The sequence below is a fragment of the Pteropus medius genome, unplaced genomic scaffold, assembly GCF_902729225.1.
Source record: "Pteropus medius unplaced genomic scaffold, Ma_sr-lr_union100, whole genome shotgun sequence".
NCBI classification, from domain to species: domain Eukaryota; kingdom Metazoa; phylum Chordata; class Mammalia; order Chiroptera; family Pteropodidae; genus Pteropus; species Pteropus medius.
The window spans coordinates 635,456-644,917 of record NW_024356397.1 but is presented as its reverse complement, the minus strand read 5'-3'; the positions used below and the strand labels follow the sequence as shown (position 1 = coordinate 644,917).

General features: G+C 49.4%; 1 long non-coding RNA gene across 1 annotated transcript; it reads right to left on the bottom strand.

The window, feature by feature from the left end:
• Positions 1-1,570: 1,570 nt before the first annotated feature.
• On the bottom strand, positions 1,571-2,770 carry LOC120602193 (uncharacterized). Its single transcript, XR_005652650.1, has 2 exons — positions 2,647-2,770; positions 1,571-1,882 (listed from the first exon to the last, which is right to left on the bottom strand). It is a non-coding gene; the product is annotated as an uncharacterized LOC120602193 (long non-coding RNA).
• Positions 2,771-9,462: the final 6,692 nt, after the last annotated feature.

The following is a 9,462-nucleotide window of genomic DNA, read 5'->3' as shown; positions in this document are numbered from 1 at the left end:
TTCTGAGGGGAAGGATCTGGACCTTCGTCCACATAGATGAAGGATAGAGAGAGTTAGATTCAGGTGGGACGTCTGGGTTTCGTAGGGCAACAGCAGGGGACGTGGTCGGTAGAACACAGACGGTCAGAAACCCATGGATTTAGTGGCTGCAGGAGAGGAGGACGCGCGGCCGTGCCCCCGGTGACCAGCAGAGGGCGCGCAGAAGGCGGGCCGGGCCAGGAGAGGGTTAAGGCGAAGGCTGAAGCGAGAGATGGCTGCGCGGACCTGGGCGCCCTCTGCTGGGGGCGAACCGGAGAGGCCCGACTCTCGGCTCCTACAGTGGGGTCTCCCATTCCTGGTTTCTGGGCCCACTCCCGCTGGGCTACACCCAGAATCCCGCAGGGAACGGGGTTCCTGCCCTGGAGAATCGGACCCTAGGTCTGGGACAGCCAGCTCTGGGCTCATCCAGCGCATTCTTTGGTTCCCTCTCTAGCATCTCTGATAGTTTTTGCTTGATCGCCTCCAGGAACTGGGACCTAGCGCCTCCAAGAACCTCAACATGTGTGTGTGAATGTGGGTGTATTTATGCTTGCACACGCGGGTGTCTGTGTGACTCTAACTCCCATAGCTCACATTTGCCTAAAACAAAACGCTTTCACTTCCATTACTTCACGCAGTCCTCCCTCCTTTCAACCGAACGAGACAGGATAACATCCCCATTTCACAAATGGAAGCTTCAAACCAAGGTCACACGGTTAGTGAACGCAGACTTAAATCCAGACTTAAACCTCAAGGCCATATTGATGAACCACTAATCAAGCTATGATCCCTGTTCACAAATGAAGGGTAGCCAGGGAAACAAATAGAGGAGTGAGAGGACTCCCTGCTTGGCTGGCGCGAGCAGGGCAAGCTTCCAGAAGGGTACAGAGAGAGTTTCAGAAAGCGCTCCCGCAGGCACTTCCGTGGGGGAAAGGCGGCCGCCTCCACCTAGGCTTCCATCAGCTGTGTCTAACCCTTAACTATATTATCTTCCCGGCTCCCAACACCCCCTGACGGGTTTCCATGGTAAGGGGGTTTCAGGTAATTCGCTTCCAGCCCCCGGGAACCATTCCTTTGCGCCACGCCCCCCCAGCCGCACCTGACGCCAACCGGTAAGTCCTTTCTGGTGTCTGACCACCGTTTCTCCTGCTGCAGCTTCAACTAAACCTAACGAGTTCTGTTCTCACGGGAGAAAGTGATTGCTTTAACTATTCTTCCTTTAGCTAAACAATCTAAACCTCCAGCCCCTTTTCCACAGTGATATCCCATTTCCTCATCCTGATAAGGCTTCCCTTTAGGGGTCCCCATCTTTCGTTTCTCCCGCCTTTCGTCGTCAAAGTAATCCAAGGTTGCGTTCCGATTGGCTGTCCCCTCCCTTCCAATTTTCTCTCTCACTACTGGACCTCCCCAAGTCCCACGCGCCTAGGCCCGTAGATGGCCTGTTGCACCGCCTCTGTGGCGCCCTTCTGATTGTGCAGATCGTGCTCCACCTCGTCTAGGTCATCTCGTCCCTCCCTCCAGCTTCTGAACGGGACGCCGCCACATTCTTTCATTAATTTCAAAAATATTTATTGAGCTCCTACTACGTGTCCGGTCCGAGTTCCTCGCCTCAACTTCCAGCCCTCAGGCTGCTCCCTAGACTTGATCCGCGAGCGCCGATCTCCAGCTCGGAGCGCTGGGTCTGATAGCTGAAGGTCGTCTGCGACTGGGTGAGGCCACCAGGGTAGGGAGGGGGTGGTCGGACGCCTCCTGGTCTGGGTGCTCCGTGCCCGCTGAAAGGACCCTGCGCCAGGAGCCTCTGCCTCCCAGCGCTCCAGCCTGGCTCAGGATTTCCCATTCTTAGCGCAAGGAAGACCCCTTGTGGCTGTCGTGGGAAGAGCCGACAAGGAAAAGGGGATAGAGCAGGGAGATGACAGTCCCCAGCCCAGACTCTCTTTTAGGTCTTGCCTGGGGTAGGGACTTGTTCCCTAGGAGGCCTTGGTGGCAAGCTGTGCCCAGAAATCGTTCACCCAATTTCCATACCTTCAAAACCCAATAACAGAGACTACGAGAATAGTCTTCTCGCCAAACCACAAGGAAAAATAAAATATAAACAGCAAGTGTGACTGTGGTTAGACTTTTGGAAGAACTTCTTTAGAAACGTTGGGAAGCAGGAGGACAGATGGCTGTAGAAGGGTGAAAGAAGGCAGGCCTTCCCGACCGTCCTGTTCCCCAGCGGTGGGGAGAGGGAATTCTCTGGGGCCCCGGCGCGTGTGCGATTATCGGACCCTGGCCCGGGGCTTCTTCCCGCTCACAACGTGGAAAGTAAGTTCTCACCAGCAGGCGGACTCGGAGAGTATCTACTCCAGGGGCCGTCTTTCTGCCCACACCTTAGGCGGGATGGTGACTGCACAAGGTCATTGGGGACAGGGAGGGGAACCTCACGTTCGTCATGATACTGTGACGGTCCCAAGGCGGGACAGTCAGGGCAGGTAAGATGCACACCACCCCACCTCCCCACTCACCCTATCTGAACTCCTTTGGAGAGCGGAAGAGCACTAACAATGCTGCGCCCCTTCCCCCACCCTTTGACGTTACTAGCGACATAGCCCGGGCAGGGGCAACGCAAATTTGCATATATTTGCATACCCAGCTGCTCACAGCTGCATCCGGCTTTGGGCCATAAATTCGTGGCAGGCGGCTCCAGGCGAGCGGACCCCACGCTGGGCGGGCGCTCTCTCCCGAGCGCCGCCGCAGTGCCCATTCACGCCCCTGGTGCCGACGGGTTCTCACGCCTCCCTGAGCAGTCGCAGGCGCTGTCCTGCCTACCCCGCCTCCCCCGGCTCGCGCCGCCTCTTGGGCATCTGTCCGCCTTGCACAGCCGCAGGCCCAGTCTGAAACCCGGGATCTCCGTTCCTCTGTCTCTCTTGAGCTCGACCCGCTGTCTCTAGAATGTATTCACCTTTCTCTGACCCCTAGGGCCACGTTTCTGGTCGGAGTTTCTTGCCAGGACTACAGTGTAGCCCCTTAGGTGGTATTTTTGCTTCCGGAGGTACCTTGCTAGAAAAAACAGGTTTAATTATGGTCAACAGCTTAAAACTCTGTGGACTCCCTAAGCTTGCAGAATAAAGCTTTTATTGTTCACTCTTGCCAAAGAAAGCCCCTCATATTCTGCCCACATCCCTCTTTTCTTGATCTTTAGCCTTGTCTCCTCCTGCAGGTAGCCAGACCCAGGCACACCAACTGAGGACATTCGTTAAACTTCCCGTGAGCTCTCTCCCTCTGCCTGGTCTTAACTGCACCTTGTTTCCACCTGGACTGCCCCTCCCTCCTATCTTATTAAAAAACACATTTTTAAATCTGACAATTTGTAATGACATCTATTAGCACTTACTGCATAAACGGTTGGTCAGTTGCACCCACCAGATTGTGGAGTTCCCTCAGTTAAGACAGGGCCCTGTCTGTTCCTTGCTGTGTCCCAGTTCCCAGACATTGTCTGGCACCAGGAGATGCTCAGAAATATAGAATGAGAGAATGAATGAAGCTGCGATTTTCCCAGGCACTGGACATATGACACACATACAGAGACACTCAGGGCTCTGCTGGTCCCAAACAGCCTTTATATGAAATCTGTGGGACCATAGGAGAGCCCCTTCCCTCCTTCCTTTTGAGTGCAGACTCGTGCTGTATGACCTTGGAAAAACTAACTTCCTCTCTCTGAGGCTGTTCCCTTAGCTGTAACAGGAAGATACTATTGACTACTTAATAGGGACCTGATAATGATTGAATGAAATAGTTCAAAAAATGCCTACTACATGTCAAAGTGTTGGATTTCTCGAGATTCTAGGCAGTTGTGAGAATCTATCATCTTGCCCCCTTTCCCTGGGGAAGAGAGCACTTTTACTAACAATTTGAGCCAAGAAGATTAAGGAATTGAGGTTTCCAGGGCCTTGAATTTCACCATCATGCATTTTGCAAGAACATGTGGGACAGAAAGACACCAATCAGTATGGTGGAGGTCATATCTGCTTGTCTGCAGAGAACGGTCCTCACTGCTGTTCCCTCAATGGCTACCAGGGGGCAGCACAAACTCCTGAATGGCTCTCAGACAGCCTAAGGGCTAGAGGCAGGCAACATTTCTGGGCCATACTCTCTCTAGGAACTGAGTCCTGATCCCCACCTCTCTCCTCTGACCTTACAACCCAGTCCTTACAACAGGTCTTGGATCCCATTCTCCCACCCCCCATTCCTGTGTCTGTTGTCTTTTCTGGTGGCTTCGTGCTTCCTTAGCCAGCTTATAGTATTCTCCTGGGCCCCCAATTTTCCCAGCCTGTCCTTGATCGTGGCCAGGCTTTTCCTAAATAGGCATTCCAGGATTGAGAGGGGCACAGCCAAAGCCTTTGGAAACAGAACACAGCAGGGGATTCTGGAGAAGACAGATCTGGGGTCTAGGCCTGGCCCTACCACTAATCAACAGTGATACCTTGGGCAGGTCACAAAGGGCTCAGTCGCCTCTCAGAATTGTGAGGTATAAATGCATTCACTGTATGGAAAACTCCATTTGCTCTATGCTTGTTTTCTTCAACACTGATTTCTCTGACTCAGCCCATGGTTCACCCTTCCACTGCCCAGGCCAGAGCTTTCCTCATACCAGCCCTATTTCGAGTCTGGTCAACTTCTTTGAACTGGTGCCAAAACCCCAGCATCCTTAAACTGGACATCTCCTTGGATAACACATGGAGTTCTGTCCGACCAAGAAATGCAGTCTGGATCCAGCTTCGCACGAGACAAGGGTTGTGCTCAACCTCAAAGGAAAAACATAGAGTTCCATCGCACTCCCATTTATAGAGCCCCATCAGGCATCTTTTCTGAGTGAGACAACCAGCAACTCGATGACTTTACAAGAGGCTGGTATGTGTGTGTGTGTCAGGGATTATGACATCCAAGAGGATGAGCACCACTGGATTCCCCAGCCCTCTCCCTCTCGTCCCACAAACAGGAGGGCTTGGTGAAGTTGTCCCTGCCAAGACTCATTTCCTTCTTTCATGGTGATGGTATCCTAGAAGTGCATGGACACGGCTTGGGTGCCTCTTCCTCATGCGGTTCCTTTTCCCTCACTCCCTACCATACCTCATCCTTTGTGCCTTCCTCTTTACTCTTTTCCTCTCCTTTTATGCACCCACCCTTTTTACTTCCACTTCCTCTCTCCTTTTTCTTCCGGGGCTTACTTTCTTCCCATCCTTCTTACCCTCTAGAATTCTTGTCTTCTCTCCATTGCAAATGCTTTCCCCTGCTCGCCTAGGGGAGTTCTTCATAGCCTCCCTCCAATTCTCCTCTGTCTTCTGTGCTTCCCCTCCCAGGCCTGAGACATCACCAGGGCCCCAATGATTTATGAGTCACTTTTTAGAAATCTTAAACACAGAAATCAATACCTTCTGGTGCTTCAAGGTAGATAATGGGCAACCTCACTGCTGGGACAGCCTCACTGATAAGGGTGTTGAGACCAAGACAGTCTCCTGCAGAAAGCAGGAGGGCAGGAGGTAGGAACATGGGGCTGGCGCCAGAGTAGGCCAGACAGTCTGGGCAGTGAAGGTCTTGCCAACCGTTGCTGGGTTCTTGGTGAGTTTCGCACTTGCTGGTGATGATGGAGACAGATCCAATCTCCCTTGATATCATATCACATCATTCTTTAAATTATGTTCACATCCTTGTTCACTATCCACCTGTCTGTAATGACCATCCCCCCAAACTAACTATGTCTTAGACTGTGAGCTCCAGAAGGCAGGGAATGGCATGTAACTCCATCAGTAAAGCTCTTTGCCTTGAGAAGTCTTCAGCCTACTCAGGAGGAGGCGGCAGAAGGCAAATGGATACAGAGGGAACAGAGAAAACAGTTGAGGCCCAGAGATATAGGTTTGGGGTTCATGAGACTGATAATAAGCAGTGGTTGAAATTATGAGAGTGGATGAGCTATCTCAGGAGAAAGAAAAAGTGAAATGACAGCAAGAGCTGAGAGCAGAACACTGGAACTACCACTATTTCAAAGGTATGAGGCTGAGTTGAAGTGGCCAGAGGTAGAAGGGGGCTTCCAGACCCCAGATCCTGAATCCATACATAGTACATGCTTAATAATTTCAAACAACAAAACACATAGCGCTGTGAAAGTATTTTGTGACGTGAAATAATGCAAAGGGTACACAATGTAAAAAACAAGAATTTGTTGCACGTGGACGAAATCTGGTCAAGCACACAAACAAAATATATATATATTAACATAATAGGATTACGATTTTTCCAGGTTTTTTCTTTTATTAATTTTAATAAAAGATAAAATATTTTGTGAAAAATAAAATCATTATTCAACATTAGAGCTGGGTCCCCTCAGGAAACTGATAAGCAAAGGGGAGAAATTAATTTATCCAATATCATACAGCCTGTGAATAGCCAACCTGAATGACTTGAATTCTCATCTAATGATTTTTCCCCAGTGCCATGTTGTTTTGGGCTGGTGCTTTGGCTAATTCTGGAGCAAGGTCAATTGTGAACTTATATTGCTTTCTAACCTCTCTCAATCCACACTTTATCCTGTCACTCTTTGTGCCCTTGGCCTTCCAATAGTATGCCGCCCCTGAGGCCCTCTCTGGCATCACTGCCTTTCCACCTGAAGAGACATATCTCCTGTAATTTTCTGCTTCTGATCTGTATGGCTGTCTTGGTACACAGCTAAGAGCAGTTTTCCTTGGCCTCCATTAATGACTTCTTCCTCTTGACCCACAGAACGCCACAGGGCACCTTCCAAAGTCCATCCTGAGTGCAATCCAAAGCACCTTTTGGTCATATTCATAAATGATCTGGGGTTTATCTGCTGCCTTGAATTACCTAGGCCATTGCTTCCCCTCCATTAGAGTGACTCAACTTGGACTCAATGGAATATATTTAAATGAGCACAAAACATACATCCCTCCAACTCTCATACACAGACCAGCCATTTCGATGGGGGAAAATGGGGAGCTGTTTGCCCTACCTCTCCTTCGGAGACAGCAATAGCTATTCAGTTCTGAGAAATCTCTAATGTGCATTAGGGTACCATTATCTACATCCAATGAGACACCTGTACTGCCAACCCTCCAATCTCTCCCCCTATACATGCTTCCCTCTCATATTCTTCCTGAGACCACCTGAGGCAGGATTGGAGACCAATGGAAGAAAACATCAGTATTCCAGGCCCTCCACCCCCCACAAAATCAAAGTCATTCAGGATGCACAGGGGCCTCCTGAAGTAATCAAAAATATTTTTTAGATATTCAGGGCAGTGATCCAGTCCAGAGCAAAGGCTGTTTTCTGAACACATGTGGGTAAATGCTAAATTGACTCATTGCCCAGAGCTCTTCAGAAGTGAAGCTCCAGCCATCTGTGTCTGGGTGAAGAAGACATTCTGCCTGGAGGAAGAGGATGCAGCCTCTGAGGGCCTTGCAGGCCCCTTTGTAAGCTTCCACATTCCTCCCATCTGTGTTTTGGTACATGTGACTGTAATGTGCACATCCATTCCCTCCTCACCAACCCCCCCGACACACGTGCCGCACATCACCTCTCTTTCCAAGACTCTCATCTCTCATCTTCATTTCATTCCAGTCTCCCAGTTTTTCACAGGGACTTTGTGCCTCCTTCCCTTTCTCTTTTACCTCCTCTATCCAAGTTTGCAACTTCATCCCCAACTCCTCCTGATCCAGCTCCTTAATTCAAAATAGAAACCCTCCTCTGCTTTGAGTGAAAGAAGCACGGGGTGAGTAAACGGAGAGGATAAGATAGCCAATCACCATTCCTACATTCCTCTATAGGCAGGTTGGGCCTGTCTTTTAGGGACAGCAAAGGAAATTAGAGAAACGGTTTCTACCTGCCCATGATCCCTTAGGTTGATGAATGGAGCCACAGAGGGAAGTTTTTATTCCCATGCAGAAAGGCAACAAAAAATTCAGACAGAAATAAGAATCTAATTGATTTAGCTAGACACTAAGGAATAGTGATTTTCAGTCTTGTTACAACACCCCACATGACTCCAGTCACTTCAAGGAGGGTTATAAAATTCTCAAAAGTGATTATCTTAACATTTTTCACAGAAAAATACTACTCAGAGAACTGATTTTGTTTTTGTGGGGATGGGAAGGGTCTCTTTCACATACAAGATCACGAAGAATCCAACGAAAACAGAAACTGTTTTTCAAGGATAAGAATCCTTGTTTTGGACAACGCTACTGAGAGAATCAGTAGATCTGAGGATGAAGAGATGCTCCAAACCCCAGGAAAAGAAAGACGGCAATATTCTCATTCCCCACATCTCCAGAGGGGAAGAGGAAAAACAATCTGAACTTTTCTTTCTCTTGTAACACCTTCCCTCAAGTCCTCGTATTAGCTGTCTACTCCTAAAACATGGAAATAAAAAAATAAAAAATAAAAAAACAAGGAGAGGGAAAAAAGCAAAGAGGAACTAAGATCAGAAAAAGAGAAAAGCAGTAATAGAAAAGATAATGAACAAAAGGAAAAGGGAGAGGCGAGCAAAAAGAAGGGCAAAGAAAACATGGAGAGAAGACTCATCCTCATCCTGTGTCCTGGTCTAGAAGCTGAAGATGTTCTCATGTCCCAGAGGAGAAGTAGCCCCAGCCCTGCTCTCTCCAGGAAGCATCCTGGCAGCTCCATCCCCTCTACTTCTCAGCTCCATGTGCAGACATGACTGGAATGGTGAGGCAGAAACTAGAAAAAGCGGGTATGTAACAGAGGACAAAGGAGCACAGCTAGGCCCAGGTCTCTGGGAGCTGGGCTCTCCTAGCTCCTGCCAGGAATCCCTGAAACATAAAGCAGCAGAGGGTTATAGTGTGATTGTGTGTGGCGGGAAGGGAAGTACAGGGGAACTAGGTTGCATAGGGAGGTGCTGCTTGGTATTGGAAATAGCATGAAGGAATGGCCCTCCCATTCCTACAAGGCAGACAAGGGTTTCGGTTCACTTGCCCTTCCCCCCTGGCTGCAGATCTTACCTGATCCCACCCCCACCCTTGCTAGAGTGGTAGAAGCGGAATTTCATAAGCTGCAGTGGCTATGGCCAATACCACAGCTTCCTTCCCCAGAAGACAGCAGCAGCAGGAAGAGGGAGAAAAAGGAAAGGGTGCAGTAATAACCCCCAACCTTCTCATCTCAGCAGCTCCCCAGTTGATCAGCAAACTCAATTCTCAGCATCTCTTCCTCTCTCCCTGGCTCATTACCAAATGATCACACAAGGCTTTGCTGAGAAGAGGCACAAGGCTGTTAAGCTGGCACTGCCTCTCCCACTCTCGTTTGGGAGGGGGCATCACATTATACACAGAAAGAGATGCACCTGTTTCCAGAGGTGGCATGGGGTAGAAAGAGCTCATAAAGAGTCCCAGATTGTTGCAAGAAAGATAATAATTTGATGGGGTTGAAATTTAATATCCA